Below are 20,640 nucleotides of genomic sequence, written 5' to 3' on the forward strand. Positions count from 1 at the left end.
CAGCACTATTTAAATTTAAGGTATATGTAGCATAATGATTTGATTTGCATGTATTGTGAAATGATTACCACAATAAGTTTAGTTAACATTCATCATTTCCTATAGATACAAAAGAAAAAAAAAAGAAAAGAAAAAATGTTATTTTCCTTGTGATGAGAACTTTTAGGATCTTCTGTCTTAGGAACTTTCAAATATATCACACAGCAGTGTTCACTATTAATCATCATGCTGCACATTATATCCACAGACTTATTTATCTTACATCTGGAATTTTGTACCTTTTGATTACCTTCATCTAATTCAATTATGAATTGGCCCTTTAACATTATAAAACATTATTATTCATTTTTTATAATATTCCTTTCTCTGAAGTAAATCTTATCTAGCAATTCATTTTTTTTAAAGATTTTATTTATTCATGAGAGACACAGAGAGAGAGAGAGAGGCAGAGATGTAGGCAGAAAGAGAAGCAGGCTCCATGCAGGGAGCCTAATGTGGGACTTGATCCCGGGAACCCCAGGATCAGGCCCTGGGCCAAAGGCAAGCGCTCAAACGCTGAGCCACCCAAGTGTCCCTTATCTAGCAATTCTTAAAGCCATTCTAACTTTGTTTTGATTTGTGCTTACATGATGTATCGCTTTTGTCCTTTTGCTTTTAAAATATCTTTGTATTTATATTTAAAGTAGATTTTCATAGACAATATAAAGTGAGTTTTACTCTGTTCCACTCTACAGTTGGAGCACTTAGGTCATATGAGTTTGATGTAATCATTAGCATACTTGCATTTAATTTTATAATCTTGCTCTTTGCTTTCCATTATGTCATGTGTTTCTTTTGTTTATATATTTAATTTGTGTATTCATAAGAGACACAGAGAGAGAGGGAGAGACATAGGCAGAGGGAGAGGCAGACTCCCTGCAGGGAACTCAACATGAGATTCAATCCCAGGACCCCGGATCATGACCTGAGCCAAAGACAGACGCTCAACCACTGAGCCACCCAGGCATCTCTATCATGTGTTTCTTTTTCTCATAGTAGATAAAAAAATTTTTTTGGCTTATTTAAATTCGTGTATGTATATAAAGAATATTTTTCTGAATGACAGTTTTTGACAGTGAGTAAAAGTTACAATGAAAAACAATAAGCCCTTTCACTATTTTTTATATTCCCCAAATGAATGATACCATACAATGTTTGTCCTTCTCCGATGGACTTATTTCACTCAGCATAATACCCTCCAGTTCCCTCCAAGTTGAAGCAAATGGTGGGTATTTGTCGTTTCTAATGGCTGAGGAATATTCCATTGTATACATAGACCACAGCTTCTTTATCCATTCATCTTTCGATGGACACCGAGGCTCCTTCCACTGGGTGTTACACTATATATGTTGGCAAATCGAGCTCCAATAAAAAAATAAACACAATAAGCCCTAATTTTCTGTAACAGCTTTTATTTTTCCATAAACAACAGTCCATTTTTTGACAAATACCATCATTTAGGTATGTCTTCTAAAACACATGAAATTTTTTTCTAAAGTGCTAAAATGTATATCATCTCCATTATTTCAGAGGAGAATTACAATGAGCAGAAAAATACATCAACTTAGATTCTCAAGGTTATCTCAAATTCTGGAGTCCCTGGTTCCTGTGATAGGGTAAGAGTAACAAATGATTTGGACTAAAATCAAGCAAAATGCTATAAATCTTCATCTTCTGATTCTTAATTTTTTAAGAATAAAAATTTCTCAATTTTTCAATATATTGAAACAATTTTTAATCAAGTCTAGATATGTGGCAACAAGACCTGGGAATGTTTTCTAAAAATTTGTTTTAAAAATTCCTAGATAGGGCAGCCCCGGTGGCTCAGCGGCTTAGCGCTGCCTTCAGCCCAGGGCATGATCCTGGAAACCCGGGGTCAAGTCCCACATCGGGCTCCCTGCATGGAACCTGCTTCTCCCTCTGCCTGTGTCTCTGTCTCTCTCTCTGTGTGTGTCTCTCATGAATAAATAAATAAAATTTATTAATAAAAAAATAAATAAAAAATAAAAATTCCTAGATAAACATTTTTCCCATATCATATTTTACTATTTATATATTTTTTTGTTTTGTCTGTCTTTTCCTTCCACAAATTCCCAAGGACAATCCCTAAAAAAACTGTTAGTCCTATTATTTGGTTGGAGAAAACTTAATCTCCACCATCCTCCGGTCTATGGATGTCTAGGGTGTAAATCTGATGAGGTTGATGGTTTCCTGTGGCCAGAGCAGTGTAGTAGCAAGTGGTCTGATCCTTACTAGAACCCTATTAGGTACAGTGCCTCCAGGATCATGACATTGAAGTCACTGAGTCACTCTTTGGTGTTTTTACTGAGCCACAGTGCCCGCGACTTCAGACCAGTCAGAACATCATCTCTTTTGTCCTGATGAACATGGATAGTATCATATATTACCGTTTTCGAAATTTCGAAAATAAAGAACCAGGTAACCACCTGGATTACAGGAGCCTTTGTTAGCACACCATCCGAATAATAATCCCCACGGCTAAAAGTCAACCCCAAGGGTAATTAAAGCCAGTATGTAATTCCTTTTAATAGTGAGTAGGTGATTACACGAAGTAGGGATGCTGGTCCCATAGCTATACTTTTTATTGTAGTCACTGCCCTGCATGGCATGAATTGTACAGCTTTGCTCCAATGCCAAAGAGCTCATCCTGGCTCATAGGCCAATTCTGTGCTCCAGGTACCTGGCAGACACAGCAACCAGATTCCAATGGGTTTGTCTAACTACATGAGGAGAAGGTAAGGTTGTAGAGGGTAGGATGCCAAATCCATGACCCCCAGAGCCACAGGCTGAGCAGCTGCTGGGCCTGAGAGCCACCAGTCCCCCTGTGGCAATGGGTACCACTGGGAGCAGGGAGCAGCCCCAGGAGTCCTAGAGCCCACAGCTCCATGTGAGTCTGCACTGGGGAGCCTAGGAAGCATGGTCCCCTTGTCATGTGGCCTTTGTTCTTTTTTTCTCATTTCCTGCCTTCTTTGGGTTGTTGAGTACTTTTTATGATCTCACTGTATTACCATTATTCTCTTTTTAGATATATAATAAGAACCAAAGAAGCAAAACCAATAGGAGTCATATATGTATATATATGATTTTTTTTTGTCTTAAGGCCTTCAACTCATTCAGAACATATTCATCATTATGAGATTCCCTCATGTTGTCATTTTATAGCCATACACACTTCTCTCCTGCCCCTACCCTCTTCTTCTTTTCTTTTTTTTTTTTTTAGGATTTTATTTACTTATTCATGAGAGACACAGAGGCAGAGACATAAGCAGAGGGAGAAGCAAGCTCCCTCTGGGGAGCCCGATGCTGGACTTGACCCCAAGATCTCGGGATCATTGCCTGAGCTAAAGGCAGACACTCAACCACTGAGCCACCCAGGCCCCCCAAACCCCTACCCTCTTCTTAACCACTATCAACCATAGCTCTGTTCTCCAATCCTATAACTTCGTCTTTGTAAGAATGTTAGTAAATGGAATCATACTGTATGTACCTTTTGAGATAGTTTTTTCCCCCCACTCACCATCCAAGTTTCCTAATGTCAGATAATTCTAACATTTCTGTCATTTTGATCTGGGCATCCAATGATTTTTTTCTGAATTCTGATCTTCTTGGTTCTTGATATGAGGGGTGATTTTTAGTGGAAATTTGGACTTTTTCATATTATGTTCTGAGACTTGGGATTTTATTTAAAATTCTGGTTTAGTGGACTTTTTCTGACACTGCTTCAACAGAAAAGGGGAAGGAGGTGTTGCCTCAGTACTTCCAAAAGGAAGTAGATGTTCAGGTTCCCCACTTGTATTTTGTTGGCAATCAGGAAAGTGAGAGCTTTTTACTTGGCTGAACAATCAACTCTGAGCTCCCCATGTGGAGTCCATTGATGTTGCGGTGAGAATGGCTCTGTTAGCACTGGGTAAGAGTCCTGACTCTCCTCTAGGCCTGCCATGGCACTAGTGAGGAGCAGTGCTTTGTTGGGTGTGCACTGCTGGGTGGGTGTGGGATCTAGGCTGTATGTTCTTCATTAATTCTATGACCAGGGGACTCATTACCAGCTGGTGAAGATGAAAATCCCATCTCCTACTTGACCTTGTCTGACATCACCTCAAGGGTAATGACTGCCTTATAAGAGTGGAAGTCTAGCTTTCCCACTCAGCCTTTGCTGGTGTGGATGGGGTATGGCCAGAGTTTTTTCCTTGGTTTTTATTGGAGTAGATTGGTCATTTACTAAAAGTTGTCTGTCTTACTAGATTCCCTATTACTGGTCTCTTGGCTAAAGAGAAGACCTTTTTATGTTTGTTTTTGTTTGTTTTTGTCTGCACTTTCAGACATTTCTAAGCTATCTTCTTCAGCTCCAAGTCTGGAATACAAAAAAAAAAAAAAAAAAAGACATCCCAGAGAATTCATCACCATGTTGTCCCTTGGGTCCTGAGGTCCCTGCTGGTCTATCTTCTTGCTACCTTTCAGAGTCTTCTTAAAATTTTACATACGTACATAAATACACACATGTACACACAACACACACATATACACACACACCTGCCTGCCTGTCTATCTATCTATCAATCATCGTCTTAGTTTCCTCGGGCTGTCATAACTAAGTACCACACACTGGGTGGCTTAAACAACAGAGATTTATTTTCTCACAGTTGTAGAGCTTAGAAATTTATAATCAAGGTTTCAGCAGGTTTGGTTTCTTCTGAGGTCTTTCTCCTTGAGGTGTTGATAGCTATCTTATCATTGTGTCTCTGTACATACATAAGACTGATGTTTGTGTGTCCAAATTTTCCCTTATGATGGTACCAGGCAGATTAGATTAAGGGCTGCCCAAACCTATATATTTAGTTGTACTTAAAGAAATAGGGAAAGTACATGTACTCCATCATCCCAGAAGTAGAAGTCTTTATTATTGGCTTTAATATCATCACTTTAAATATTTCATTACATTCTGGCTTCCATTAAATCTAGTGAAATGTCAGCCATGATTTTTAGAGCTGTATATCTCTTTTTATAATATATATTGCTTTTTCTTTTGGTTTTCAGTAGTTTGACTGTACATGTGTAGATATGGCCTAGTTTGTGTTATCTATTTTGCACTTACTTGACCTCTTTGTAGTTTATTTTCTTTCCCAAATTTTGAAAATTTTCAGCTCTAATATCCTGAAATACTTTTTTCTTTCTCATTTCTCTCAAGTCCTTTTGGAACTCCCATTACACATAATAGATCACTTGATTTTGTGTCACAGATTATTGAGGCTCTTCTGTTTTCTTGTCATTTTTACCTCTAGCTTTTCACATTAGATCATTTCTATTGAACATTTTCTGCATACATTGATCCTTTCTTTGGCCACCTCCAGTCACCTGTTGATCCCTTTGAGTGAATCTTTTATTTCAGGTACTGTGCTTCTAAATTCTAAATTCCTATTAAGTTATTTTTATATTTCCCATATCTCTGCTGAGATCCTACATATATTCACTCATTTTGACAATAGTGTCCTTTTGATCCTTGAATATGCTTTTATTAGATGCCATAAAGTTCTTTTCTGAAAATCCCACTTCTGGGTTATCTTGGAATCTCTCTTATTAACTGCTCTTTCTCTTGAAAAAGGGCCATTATTTTTTTCATGTAACTAGTAATTTTTGTCGTATATTAGATATTGTAGATGATACTTAGTAGAAATTCCGAATTCTATTATCTTCCTCTGAAGAGTGTTGATTTTTCTTTTTTAGACTGTTAGGTGTTAAACTACAGAAGCTTGGTTTTATGCTTGATTAGAAAAGATGTTTTGCTTTTATCTCTGTTCAAGATAAATATTTCTATAGTCCTGCTACATGATTGATAGTTTTAAGACATGACCTTGAGGTATTTCACTGAGAAGAACCCAAACTCAAAATTGTATCTTCCTTCTGTAGGAGGAAATTGAGATAGTTGCCAGCTTTAATCAGTCTTCCACTTGATGTTTTTCACTATTATCATTAGAGTCTTCTCCATGCATGCACAGTTTAGGGAAAGGCCATAATAAAGTTATGTTTATGTATAACTATAAATCTAGTTATACATAGATTTGTGCATACCCCTTCAGTGTCCTCTTTTTCCCTCGGGATTTTTACACTCAGTAGCAGCAACTGTGGAAGCCAAAAACTCTATCCTTCGAGACTTCAAGCCACTGAGACAGCAGTTTTCTGTTTGGGTTCTAGTCCCCTCATGCTAGGTGGACAGAAATATACTCTAGTAAAAAGGAGAAATCACTTTAAGATATAATTCCTTTTAATTTTATATGTCTCTCCATTTGATCTCCCATGCCTTCAAATAGTTACTTTAAAAAATATTTTGTTTAGAGTTTTTGTTTTCTGGGAGAGGGTTAAGTTATACCAATAAAAGTTATACTACCAAACCAAAACCAAAACCTTTTTATATTTGTAAGCAAAGGAAAGTGACCAATTAAAGAGACCATCTTATCAGAAGATGGAATGAAATGTAAATGATAGTAATTTACTAGTTTCTTAGGATGATACATGAAAATGCCTTCTAGTGGGATTTTGAGTTTTAACAATCTGATTTTGTTCTTTTTTGAATAAGTGTTAGGAATATCAAGTAGGTCAATATGAAATAAGCAGTTAAAGACAGAAAAAAATCAAAGAAATATAAAATTTAGCTTTAGGATCCCATTCTAAAATCTGATTTTTAGACTGAATGTCACACTGTTTGCTAATTCTAAGTCTCCCTGGAACAATTTCAGTTATCATATCCAAGACTTCAAAGAGGAAATAGTAATGAACTTTTAAACTTTTTATTAGATTCTTGAAAAGTAAGATTTTTCTCCTTATGACTAACAGAATTATTTTATCAATAATAAAAATCCAGGCAGTGATCTTTGTGTGCTGCTTCATTTGTTAAGTATGTAAAAAGAATGTTTTTAAGGGGTATTTGCAAGGTGTTAAAAAATGACATCATTTTTTTTCTTTTCCAAAATCCTCCTTAAATAAAAAAAAAAAAAAAAGAAAAAGAAAAAACCTTTCAGAGAGCTTTAAGTGTCAGAGAGTGGGTAAACCAGTTAGTTCAGCTTGTTTGGGAGGCTCTGTCATAAAGCCAAATTTGTACCTTTGCAGTTTCAGGACAATTTTCTTTTACTTTTATACTTAATTTCAGGAGTCAAAATTAATTCCTCTTATAGCTATCCCTACAAAATTTGTTCTAGAAAACAAAAGTAAACTGAAATACAATTATCTTCAAAGAATGAAGTAATAGTCATCTCAGCCTCAATATTGGATTTCCCAATTATGCCCACAGTGTGGCTTAACTTTTTTATTATTTAAATTTGTCCCTTTGTTCTTAAGCCCTCCTTTTCTTATTGTGCTTAAGAATCAGTGGAAAGGCTGCCTCTTGGAAGGTTAAGAAGTAATTTTCTGGGAAAATACTTTCACACAATTAAGCACTTCTTTTAAAGATAAACATTAAGCATTATGTGCACAATTATGGTCTTTTAAGCTAAGCTGCTATATCCTGTTGAGTAAATCATACATTAGTTTTTCAACCTAACATTGTTTACCAAATAGACCTGAAATATTATGGAATTCAAGTTTGAAATACATGTTATTGTAAAAAACAAAAGTGTTATTAAATTGGTTATACATGAAATTTTCTTTGCATTTTTTACTTTTCTGTTGCATACATATTTTTATTTCTAACATTTTTTTCTTTCTTTCTTTCTTTTGATTTTTATTTGAAATACACTTTAAGTGACTGTAACTCAAAATGGTAGTGGTTAGGAACTCTTCAAATAGTCAATTTGAGCAGCTATTTGGATATCATTATATAGGTCCATTATGGCAATTCCTTCTAAAGATGGGAATTAGCGTTTATTAATATTTATTTTACATACAATGTGTAAATATATGTATGTATTTCTCTTATCTCTTAACCATATTATGCCTTACACTTTCTGTTTCTCCCTGGCTCCTGCCCCCTCAATCTATCATCTCAATTGCACAAATATTTATTTTGCTAGTGATCTCATTTTGTCACACTGTGAACAGGTGTTCATCACTTGTGTTTTCCTGCAAGATACTTTTCAAATCCAGTATACTGTCAAATACTTTTCCCTGTTTGTCAATGAGGTAGAGTTTTATTGGACATCCTGGTATTATTTTGCATTGACAGGTTCAAGAAACAGAGTGAAGACATGCATTGATGAAGACATATTGTGCACTTATCCGACTATAGGCTTTTGGGAGAATTGTTAAATCAGGTCCCCATCTTTTAAAATATTTATTGTGCTTGTTACTGCTTCTGCTAAACAATTTTCAATAATTTGTGTCTTGTTGAACTCTTATTGAAGTATACTAGATACAGAGGATTATAGTTATGTTTTGGCTCTTCTGCTACATTGTTAGTGACTGTTCTGTTCTATAATTTGGAATGGTTTAACACTTATTTTATCTAAGACACCTAAAACAATTGTGCTATTTATATAATAACAATTCTATTAATAAAATTAAGCAACAGCAAAATTTGATTACGTTTTGATTATATCACCTATTTCTGTCACCTGTCTGTCCCATAATATTTGCTCAATTTTGAGTTGCATTTAATATGATTGAATTTTTATGAATATATTATTATATTATTAGTAATATTGAATATATTTATGAAAGTTTTCATACAAATGCCATAACTTTATGGCATTTTATTATCTGCAGTGTCTTCAGAGTTAGGTAGGTGAAGTTTGTTCAAGTCATAGTTATTGAACACCCACAGGTGCATACCATTTATTATAATCGACTTGCCATAATCCTGCCTGCCAGAGGTAGAGACACATTCATCATTTTGTTCAAATCTTTTAAACTTACTGAAACATTGGAATGCCTGGGTGGCTCAGTGGTTGAGCGCCTGCCTTTGGCCCAGGGCGTGATCTTGGAATCCCGGGATCGAGTCCCACATTGGGCTCCCTGCATGGAGCCTGCCTCTCTCTCTGCCAATGTCTCTGCCTCCCTCTCTCTGTGTCTCTCATGAATAAATAAATAACATCTTTTAAAAATAAATAAATAATAAATAAACTTACTGAAACATATAAGAGACTATATGTTAGAAATAATGTCAACAGTGATTCAATGAAAAAAAATTACACTAGAGGTGTCAGGTGGCTCAGTCTGTTGGGTGGCAGACTCTTGATTTCAGCTCAGGTCATGATCTCTGGGTGATGGGGTCAGCAGCCTTGGTCTTCCGTGCTCAGTGCTCAGCGTGGAGTCTGCTTGTCCCTTTCCCTCCCGCAACCTCTCCAGATAAATAAATAAAATATTTTAAATAACAATAAAATTACACTGCTAGGTGTGTTTGACCTGGTATACACTCTAGATTACAATTAGATTTTATCTCTTGATTAAAGGCCAGATCTACTCCCTTTTCATTGTTTCTCTATTGTTCTCTGTTGCATAGGATGTCAAGGACTGTTTTGTCTCAAGGGGACAGCATAATCCATTAATGGCCAAGGGACTAGGAGTGGCAAACCATTTACTGTACATTTTTTTAGCTAGTGTAGACCAACGGACCATTGATATACACAATTTATTTCCTTTTCTAATAGTATGAGCTTATGGGCCCATGAGTGTGGTTATGCTTCAAAAAAATTATTCCCAGACCATGCAACCACTTTACTAAGAGACACTACAAGAACCATCTGTAGGAAGATAAGAGGATATTAAATAGTCTTAAATGAAGTAAAATGTTTTAGTATGTAAGGTCAAAGATGTATTGTAAGAAAGGGTCTTCCACAGTGGGAAATTATTTTAAAAAGAGAATTAAAAATGTTCATTTGACAGATATGAAAAATAATTATTCCTTAGTATATCTAAACAATTATTAAGGAAAAAATGATACAACATATATAAATTCAAAGTTTAAAAATAAGAAAGAGAGAGATTAGAGTTTCTGTTGAACACCAAGTTGGAAATTATCATCATCCTTACCAGATGATCAATCATTCAGCGTGTTTGGACTCTGACAATGATGAGAAACTCCTCTCGGGAGCAAGCCTATATCCTTGTTAGACAAATTATCATTTTAAAAATATTTCACCAACATTTAATTGTAAGAAATGTCCACATATCAGTAGATTTATGAGAATTAAAGGCAAAGGAGAAGCTAAAAATATCATGCCTTATCATAATATATATTATTATGAATATGAATAATAATTTCATAATATATTATTATGAATATATAAATGAATAATATATATTATTCTTTTGAACTGATTATTTGTTTTTTTGCCTGTTTGCTTACTTGTTTTTAAACAATCTGAATTCTCTGTCCTGAGGTACCAGACCTTAACATTTCCTGGTTCTTCAGTAACTTGCTTATCTCACGGGCAGATCTGATTGTCTCACTGCATAGCTACACTGGCCTCCTTGCTATTCTTTGAATACTGCTGACACATTTTCTCTTTATTATGCACCATTGTCTAGTGTATTTAATATTTACTTAATTTGTCTTGATCATCTGGTTCTTTTAGTAGAATGCATTCTCTATGAGGGAAGATACTTTTGCCTCTTCTATTAACCACTCTACACAAAGGACCTAGAATATTGCCTAATATATAATAGATACAAATACTTGTGGACTGAATGAATTGATCAAATATATCTGCATTTTAAAACTATAATATTTAATTTTGGCATGTATTTCTCTTATTTTGTAGTTCCTGGCGGTTCCTTTTCCTAAATAGTTTTATTTGCTTATTCCAGAATTGTTTCAAAGTTATCCATATGCTTTTTAGTTATATGAATGTTTTTCTCAAAGTTTTTCTGTGAAATTCATAAGCCAACGTTATGCTGTGAAATATGGAGATTAAAGTCAAAGCTTTGCTTCGATATCTCCAAAATGTGTGACTTAGGCAACTTATTTAACTTCTCTCTGACAGTTTCCTTATCTACAAAGCGAGAACCCTCATATTTCTCTGAGAATTAAATGAATGTATATATTTACAGTCCTTAGCACATCTTAAGTACTAAACAGTTGAAAATAATTGTCTTAGTCCATTGAACTGCTTATACCAAAGATTACAGACTAAGTGCCTTAAACAATACACATTTATTTCTTACAGTTCTGGTAACTGGAAATCCAAGATCCAGAGACTGGTAGACTTGGTGTCTGGTGAGGGCCGTCTTAGTGATTTATACACTGCCTTCTTCTTCTTGTGTCCTTTCTCATAGTGGAAAGAGTGTGTCTCTTCCTCTAAGGACACTAATTTCATTCATGAGGGCTCTAGCCTCATGAACTAATTACCTTCCAAAAGCTTTATCTCCTAATTCCAGAATGGTAGGGGTTCAATATTTGAATTTTAGAGGACACAGTCAGTCCATTGCAGCATTATGATTATTACTCTCACTGTCATTATATCATAAATATTAATTATAAATGGTAATAGTTTTCCTTATGGAAGAAAAAAGCATCATCTTTTCACTACTGTTTTCCCATTCTTTGTTTCTTTGATTCAAAAATATAACACTGTTGTCCTTCTTCTCTCTTGATTTAATAAATATTTGGTTTTACAAATAGTTAATTTTGCATAGAGCTCCCCCATAGGCTAAAAATAATAAATTAATATAGACATGATCCTTAGGGTATGGAGTTTAGTAAGAAAAGATACAGTAAAGAAGTCAACATATAAAAATAAATAGATATATCAATAAAACTTAAAAAAAATATTCTAATTATAATAAACCTGTGCTGTGATAGAAAACGCTAGGAAGGACCCTTGGTTTCTGGTTGTCAGACAAAGGCCTTGAAGGTGATATGAATGAAATTGAGAACCAAACAATGAAAAGGCTGGGAATATTGTCAGTAGGGAAGCAGGTAGACCAGAAGGTTCAGGCAGAAGCAACTGCATGTGCTCATAAAATTATTTATGTTTAATCTTCAAAAATCCCACCAGAATACAGACTATTCTCTTTTAACATTAATAATAATAATAATAATAATAATAATGTTATTTCAGGGAGTTTCCACTTTCAATTTTTAGACTAAATTTTCTTTAGATACAAGTGTTTTTTATTCTGTCATTTCTGTTGATACTGTTTAAAATCCATTTTGGAAAAAAAAATATAAAATAAAATCCATTTTGGTAAGAGGGATTCTGTGGAATCTGACCTATGTTCCCCAATACTTTATTTTTAAAATTTTTCCTTCTTTCACTTTAAGTTTTGAGGGAATTTCTTGAGTTTGATGTCTTTAGTCATTTACAGCATTCACTGTCTTCATTATTTTTTAAATGTGGTATTTATACTTTAAATTCTCTTTAAGTTCCTCATAAAGTCAGATAGTCCTGTTTTTATACTTTTATACTTGTTTATAATTCAAATAGGCAAAAATCATTTTGAATCATATTGAGGATACAAATCATTTGTGTCTAATGTATTTTCTTTTTCTGCTTATTTAAATAACTTTTAATAAGAGTAAACTTCTGTATCTTTCAAAAAGTCACCCTCTTTTGAACCAAAGAATCTTTTAACGAGCTTGGTAGGTTTTTATTTTGTTCTGTTTTCTGTCAGTAAGAGCTTTCTGATTGCTCAGAATTGGCTGGTCATCTGATAGAATTGGACAAAGGTCAGTGAGGGTGTGTAAAGATATTTGTTTCAATTTCTGTGTACAATTATACAAGGAAAAGTGAGATCAAGTGGTAATTTGAGTATAGATAATTTCTTAAAAATACTTTAATAATGATATTGAGTGGGAAAAGAAAAAAATGCCATACAGGATCTGTTTAGTTTCATAGATTCTATAGTTTTTGTGTTAAACAGGTAATAAATCTGATTATTTTGAATTAGTCAGTGAATTCTAGCTCTAAAAGTCCTAACTTTTACTATTTTATTAAATTTTTCTTTTCTTTCTCTGAACAGATCTTAGGGAAAAATAGCCAACTAAAGAAATTCTGAAATATTCAGAATAGGCAAAATTATGGAGACAGAAAGTAACTCGGTGGTTTCCATGGGATGGGGAAGGAGGGAATGGGGATTACTAATAGGTATGGAGTTTTCTTTTGAAGTGATGAAAATGTTTTGGGATTTGATAGGGGTGATGGCTTCACAGCATTTCAGGTGTAGCAAACGTCACAAAATTGTACACTTTAAAATGGTTACTTTTTATATCATGTGTATGTTATCACAATTTTTTAAAAAAAGGATCTGCCTACAAAAAAAAAGGCAATTCCTTTAAGTAACAATACGATTATGCTGTACAATAGGAAATTTCTTTTTCTGATGGACAAGAACAAAAGCAAGACAAACTTAAGAGGCAAACCCTGGCCCACGGTGAGGCAATTATGGCCAGCACATTGTCCTCAACTGGGTAAGGCATCTTGTGGTATCAAGCTACCCACCTCCACAATACATGGTACAAAATTATGGAACAGAAATACAGTTTCTATAAGAAAGGCATCTGCTTGAAAAAAGATCAGACTAGAAAAAATGGTGGTCTTTTTTCCACAGCATATATTTCCTGCTAAATAGAAATAAAGACTCCCTGCCTACCAACGGAAGAGACTTCTGTGCTGGCCAATCTAGAAGATAGTCCTGCCCTCAAGGAAGAGGCTTTTTCTCCATTGTCCTGCATAACTACAATGAGAGGGACCTTTTCTATGTCCATACAGCTTTAGTGATCCACCTCCTGTTGGTGTGAAGTTGGTGGCCTTAGGATTGAACATTCATAGGCCATTAAGTTCCTTTGTATCAATGGAGTCCCCTCAAAAACTTAAGTCTTCTGTAGTACTAATTGTTGGGTTAAAAGCTGCAGCCAAGATCTTGACTTCACTGAACTCCATGTTTTTCCCACACCTAACTTCCAACTTAATGGACACTGCCTTGAGTCCAGGAAATAATAACCACTAATCAGATTTTCTTCCTAACCAAGTTTGTTTATTGTGTCTGGTGGGGAATACTTAATGAAAGATCTCTAGAGTAGGAGAGGCTTTCACTCTAAACAGTTATACTTTCTGCAAAATTGTTTACTTTCTGATTATCTGAAGATACTAGCTTCAGCTTAAGGATAGAGAAATTGGTCTTATAAATCCTGAAAAGTACAATATAAAAGGATTCAGTCTACTTGGAAAGCCTGTTATAGACCTTTCTAGCATCTTTATTCTCAAGGCTATATTTTTTTCCTTTCTTCTTTAAGCTTGACATTCTTTTTTTTTTTTTAATATTGATTTATTCATGAGAGACATAAAGAGATGCAGAGACGAAGGCAGAGGGAGGAGCAGACTCCATGCAGGGAGCCCGATGAGGGACTCGATCCCAGGACTGCAGGATCATGTCTTGAGCCAAAGGCAGACGCTCAACCGCTGAGCCACCCAGGCGTCCCAAGCTTGACATTCCTTAGGCTAATTTTCTCTCTGTTATACATATAGTCCTTGGTCAAAAGCCACAGGATGAAACCAAAACACAAATGTTTTAAATTGTTCGTAATATTAATTTTTCTAATTGTGTATCTTTCTAGTAGGACACTTTTTATGCTAGAAATAACCAAAAGTGATAGTGAGGTTTGGATATAGATGGTAACTATTGAATGAAACAGCAAAGTCTGTTAGATTCAGGGCTTAATCAGCAGCTTGGCAGCCCCACATCCCCTGACCTCACTTATTCCTAGCCGCAGCTTCCAAACCAGCGCCATTTCAAGAGACATTGACACGGCAGCCAAGTTCATTGGGCCTGGGGCTGCCACTGTAAGGGTGGCTGGCTCTGGGGCTGGAATTGGGACTGTGTTTGGGAGCCTCATCATTGGTTATGCCAGGAATCCCTCTCTGAAGCAACAGCTCTTCTCCTATGCCATTCTGGGCTTTGCCCTCTTGGAGGCCATGGGGCTCTTTTTGCCTGATGGTGGCCTTTCTCATCCTCTTCACCATGTGAAGGAGTCGTCTCCACCTCCCATAGGTCTTTCTCCCATGTCCTGTCTTCCCTGTATGCCCTGTATGTTCCTTTTCCTATACCTCCCCAGGCAGCCTGGGAAAAGTGGTTGGCTCAGGGTTTGACAGAGGAAAGACAAATAAATACTGTATTAATAAGATCTTTAAAAAAAAGATTCAGGGCTTAATAAATGTGTATTGAATTATTTTCCATAGGTTCATAGTTTTCTGGATGGCTCTTAATATTAAAAATATTTTCTTATTTTAGAAATCTTTCTTTACCTGTTCTTTTTTGTCCCTCTGATTCTAAATATATCTGCATTATTATGATCAGGCTGCCATGTAAAATACAACAGAATGGCTTTTAAAAAACCAGAAATTTACCTTTTCACAGTTTTGGCTGCTAGATGTCCAAGATCAGAACACCAGTAGGGTTCATTTCTGGTGAGATCTGTCCTCTGACTTTCAGATGTGTTCTCACTATGTCGTCATGCATAAGTGGGGAGGGGACGCTCTCTGATGTCTCTTCCTTTATCTTTTCTAAGGACACAAACCTTGTTTGATTAGAGCCACTCTTATAACCTCATTTAATCTAAATCACCTCCTTAAAGACCATATCTCCAAAAACAGTCACATTGGGGATTATGGTCTCAACATATAAATTTTGGAGGAATACAATTACATCCATTAAAAATACCATTTTTAAACAAAATCCTAGTAATAACTACATTTCTCTTAGAATGTCTGTTCTCACTACAAAAGGTGTATTACCACTTACATGTCAGAGACATTGCTCACTACTGTTAATCAGATAGGAAATCTTTCATGTCTAAGCAGGGAAATTTATTTGCTTAAGAAAAACTAATATAGAATGTATTTAGCATGAGGGCTAGAAAAGTATAATCTTGTGAGTATGTGCTTGTAAATGTATACTGAGTTTTTAGTAGTATATGCCAAATTGATATACTGAATAAAAGAGGTCTTATAAGATTTAGGGAGACAAAAAGAGAGAGTAGGAAGAAACAGTGAGAACTCCGCATTCTTGTAACCATGGAAATGAAGCATCCTGGGGAAGGAATATTGCCAAGTCTGACCCTAGAGGGGTAAAGATTTCAATTAAAAATGAACTAGGTTGTCCTCATTCCTGGTTTATAGAGTTACTAGACCCCTTTGCAAGATAAGGGATTTGTTATGAGTGCCTAATGTATTCTGAACACTGAGGAAACAGCAGTGAATTAGGCGATTAAGTAGAATAGATGCAGGTGATGTCTCATCACCGCATCTCATGTCACCTCAGCCTTTGGCTGTAGAGGACAATTCCTTTGCAATTGGACAGCTTTTCCACTCAGGTATTTTTGCTTTCCAATCTAAATGTTGGGTTTTCTCCAGAACTCGGGAAATTGTTCTTTCCACACAATGCTCAGCTCAGCAGAACTGGGAATGAAGCATTATCAGGACAAATCGCCTCAATGGGAAAATTTTGAGGTACAATCAATTCTGCTATCATACTTGTTCTGAAAATGTGAATATGTTGCAACACAATTGATATATTAAGGAATGATTTGAGCAAAACCTAAGGTTTGTGTTTTCTTATGTGTGATTTCTTCCATGTGAAACAAATTAGGGAGTGGAAAACTCTGTCCCATTGCCTATTTTTGTAAATAAGGTTTTACTGGGGCACTACAGACAAGTTTGTTTTTTCTTAAACCTCCTTTCTTTGACTGTGGTGGGATCCCTGTGGTCCTGAAAACTAAAAATATTCGCTATCCAATTATTTAAGGAAAAGTGTGATAATTCCTGATCTTGGTGGATGGAGAAAACAGCATAAAGCTGACCAAAACTACATAAAAATACAAAAAATAAAAATAAAAAGGCACATATGCACACACCTGAAACATCTCCCTGTGACCTCAGGGTACAATATATATTGTGAGCCACACCCAGCCACAACTTGTGTTGTAAGTTTCCATCAGATTTCGCATAATCCTTCCACCACTTTGTAATAGCTCACAAACTGCAACTCTTCCCACATGCCCTTCCATCAGCAAACATCAGGCTCTCTTCAAAACAAAGTGCCATAGTATTATAGGTTTGATGTATTTCTTAACCATTTAATATGTGTGACACTGCTACCATGTTTAAGCATCCTAACTTTTTAATGTGTAACTGATGGTTTTGAGTATTGTGCTTCTGACTTCATTTTTTATTCCCACAAGACCTGTGGTTTTATTGCCTGTTTTTGTATCAAACAGTGCTTTTTTTAAGGAAACGTGTGCCACACCCTGTCAAAACTGACTGCACTTTCTACACTATGTTCCTCAGAAGGTCCCCAGAAGAATGAGCCCTAATTGGCCAATCAGTGACTTGCTGATTAATAGATGGAATCCTGCCCTCATGGCAGTAACTGAGGTAAAAATTATAATTGTGTAATAATGGGAAGACTAGTGGAAATCACTAAATGGAAAAGGAGCAGAGTAGTTCATTATGATGTTATATCAATACTTGAGGATGTGTTGGGCACTACAATGCATGCCATTCTCTTACTGGTATGGAAACAACTAGTATAAGTGTATTTTGTTTTAATAAAGCCCTGTTATACTCATATATTGAAGAAACCATAGCCTGGAAGACTGACGTCCATATTTAGCATTTGGGAGTCAGGATGGATAGGTAAAAACTGCAGCAAATCACCACCTCAATTGTTCTCCCTGTCCTTTGCAAAAGTAAGGTTTTCAGAAAAAGATTAGAATCGATGAGTAGGATAAGAGGTCAACAAATATGGTAAAAAAAAAAAAATGTGGTACAAATAAAGCATTAAAAGTAAGAATCCGGGGCACCTGGGTGGCTCAGTCAGTAAGCGTCTGACTCTTGATTTTGCCTGGGGTCATGATCCCAGAGTCATGAGATTGAGCCCCCACATTGGGCTCTACCCTGTATGTGGAGTCTGCTTGAGATTCTCTCTCTACCTCTCTCTCCACCGCTTCCTAACCCTGTTCCTGTGCTCTCTCTATTAAGAAAATTAAAAATAGGTGTACCTGGGTGGCTTAGTGGTTGAGCATCTGCCTTTGGCTCAGGTTGTGATCCTGGGGTCCTGGGATTGATTTCTGCATTAGGCTCCCTGCAGGGAGCCAGCTTCTACCTTTGCCTATTTCTCTGTGTGTGTGTGTCTCTCATGAGTAAATATTTTTACTTATTTATTTTTTATTTATTTTTATTTTTATTTTATTTTATTTTATTTATTTATGATAGTCACAGAGAGAGAGAGAGACAGAGACACAGGCAGAGGGAGAAGCAGGCTCCATGCACCAGGAGCCCGATGTGGGATTCGATCCCGGGTCTCCAGGATCGTGCCCTGGGCCAAAGGCAGGCGCCAAACCGCTGCGCCACCCAGGGATCCCTCTCATGAGTAAATAAATAAAAGCCTTAAAAAAATAAATAAAAACTAGTATTAAAAAAATAATAAAAATAATAAAGTAAGAATCCTCTAGGTCCCCAGTAGCAGGCTCACAAGGAATGGTAGTGGTGATGGTTTTGATATTGATGTTGGTCACTATGATAGTGTGATAATCATGATACTGATTATCAACCTTCAATGCAGAAAAAATGAAATACTCTCAACCATGAGGCTTCCTACCAATTTGGAAGAGACACAAAATTTGAACATTCTTTGTAGGAATGGCTCTTAAAACTTAAGGTGTCCCATCAAAAAAGAGAAGAATGACAGAAGAAAGGATGGGTCAAGAGAAATGATATTGCTAAATGTTCTACATATCATCACTCTTTGTTATGTTTTATGTTATTTTACTCATCTTTGCAACAATCATATGTGACTGATAGTAGCCTACCTAGTTTTTACACACAAGGAAACTGAATCTTGGAGAAGTTCTGTAATTTGCCCAAGTTTACAGAGCTTATTTAAAGCAAAATGTACCTAGCTCCATGTTAACAGAGAGAGAGAGAGAAAAAAAAAAGAGCTAATGTAGGCTGAATAGGTATCTATAATTTTAAAGAAAAGAACAAACATGGAAAAAATAGATGCCAGTTTTAAGTTGAAAGATGTCATTTAGAAAAGATTTGACAGGAGAGAAGACAAGAAGTGCTGCAGTAGGACTTGAGGTCTTCTTACTCATATTGTACTGTCTTTAGAGTGAACTCATTCTTGTGGATCATCACCTCTACTAAGATACAGAGTATTGAGCTTACTGTCAGTAATTAAACATTTGTGCTGATTTTGAAAAAATTTTATGAACACAGTAGGAAAGCCAAACTAATTTAATTGTTTTACTAATTGCTAATTAATTATCCTCAGTATAATGGCAGGTGTTTGTGTAATTAGGAAGAGGGCCAGAATATCATTTGTAAGAAATCCTACCCTAAAATTTGAGAGATGTGAGAACTTCATCAGTTGACCAAGTTCCATACTATAAAGCAGAAGGTTTAAAATATTTTTTTTTAGTTTTAAAATAATATTGATTCAATGCCTTTAGATTTGCCTACTTTCTTTGAGAGAGTAAGAGTACACTGTTTTTGTCTTTTTTTTTTTTAACACATTTTAGGAATCAGCCTGCTAATGGACTAATGGAGATTACTTAACATGAAAGAGTATAGAACTAAAGGGAAAAAGGGAAACCTATCACTAGCAGTTAATTCTCCTACCCCACCCCCCATTTTCCTCCTCTACTTCTTCCTTTCAACTTTTCATTCATTTATAAATAAAAAGATTTTATTTATATATTCATAAGAGACACAGAGAGACAGAGGCAGAGATATAGACAGAGGGAGAAGCAAGGCTCCTCACAGGGAGCCTGATACAGGACTCAATCCACAGACTGGGATCATGCCCTGAGCAGAAGGCAGATGCTCAACTGCTGAGCCACCCAGGCATCCCTATAAATTTCAATTTTAACATAATAAATTTAAAGTTTTCTTAAATTTATCTCCATTCTTTAAAAAGAGCCTATTCTTTTATCTTTTAAATTTTTTGAGGATAGTTGACACACAATGTTACCTTAATTTCAGGTGTACATCATGATTCAACATCTCTATGTGTTACTCTGTGCTTGCCCTAAGTGTAGCTACCACCTGTCACTATACAATGCTATTACCACATCATTAACTACATTCCCTATGCTGTGTCTATTACTCCCATGGCTTGTTCTTTTTGCAACTGGGAGTATGTATCTCCCACTCCCCTTCACCCATTTTGCCCATCCTTCCACCCCCTTCCCTATAGCAACCATCAGTTTGTTCTCTGTATTTATTATTCTGCTTATTATTTTTTCATTTATTCATTTGTTTTGTTGTTTGGATTCCACATTTGAATGGAATTATATGATATTTATGTTTCTCAGTTTTATTTTACTTAGCATTATACCTTCTTAGGTCCATCCATGTTGTTTCAAATGGCAAGATCTTATTCTTTCTACGGCTAAGTAATATTCCACTGTGTAAAGCCACATCTTCTTTATCCATTCCTCTATGGATAGGTTCTTAGGTTGCTTCCATATCTTGGCTATTGTAAATAATGCTACAATAAACATAAAGGTGAATATATTTTTTCAAATTATTGTTTTTATTTTCTTTGGGTAAATGCCTAGTAGTGGGATTTTGGATCATATAATATTTCTATTTTTATGTTTTTTTAGGAACCTCCATACAGTTTTCCACAGTGACTATGCCAATTTACATTCCT

General features: G+C 35.6%; 2 pseudogenes; one reads left to right on the top strand and one right to left on the bottom strand.

Annotated features, from left to right (window-relative positions):
• Positions 1-2,074: 2,074 nt before the first annotated feature.
• LOC144304444 (4-hydroxybenzoate polyprenyltransferase, mitochondrial pseudogene) lies at positions 2,075-2,763 on the bottom strand (annotated as a pseudogene).
• Positions 2,764-3,948: 1,185 nt separating this feature from the next.
• On the top strand, positions 3,949-15,109 carry LOC144304747 (ATP synthase F(0) complex subunit C2, mitochondrial pseudogene; annotated as a pseudogene).
• The last annotated feature ends 5,531 nt before the right edge of the window (positions 15,110-20,640 follow it).

The sequence above is a fragment of the Canis aureus genome, chromosome 34 (assembly GCF_053574225.1).
Source record: "Canis aureus isolate CA01 chromosome 34, VMU_Caureus_v.1.0, whole genome shotgun sequence".
Classification (NCBI taxonomy): Eukaryota; Metazoa; Chordata; class Mammalia; order Carnivora; family Canidae; genus Canis; species Canis aureus.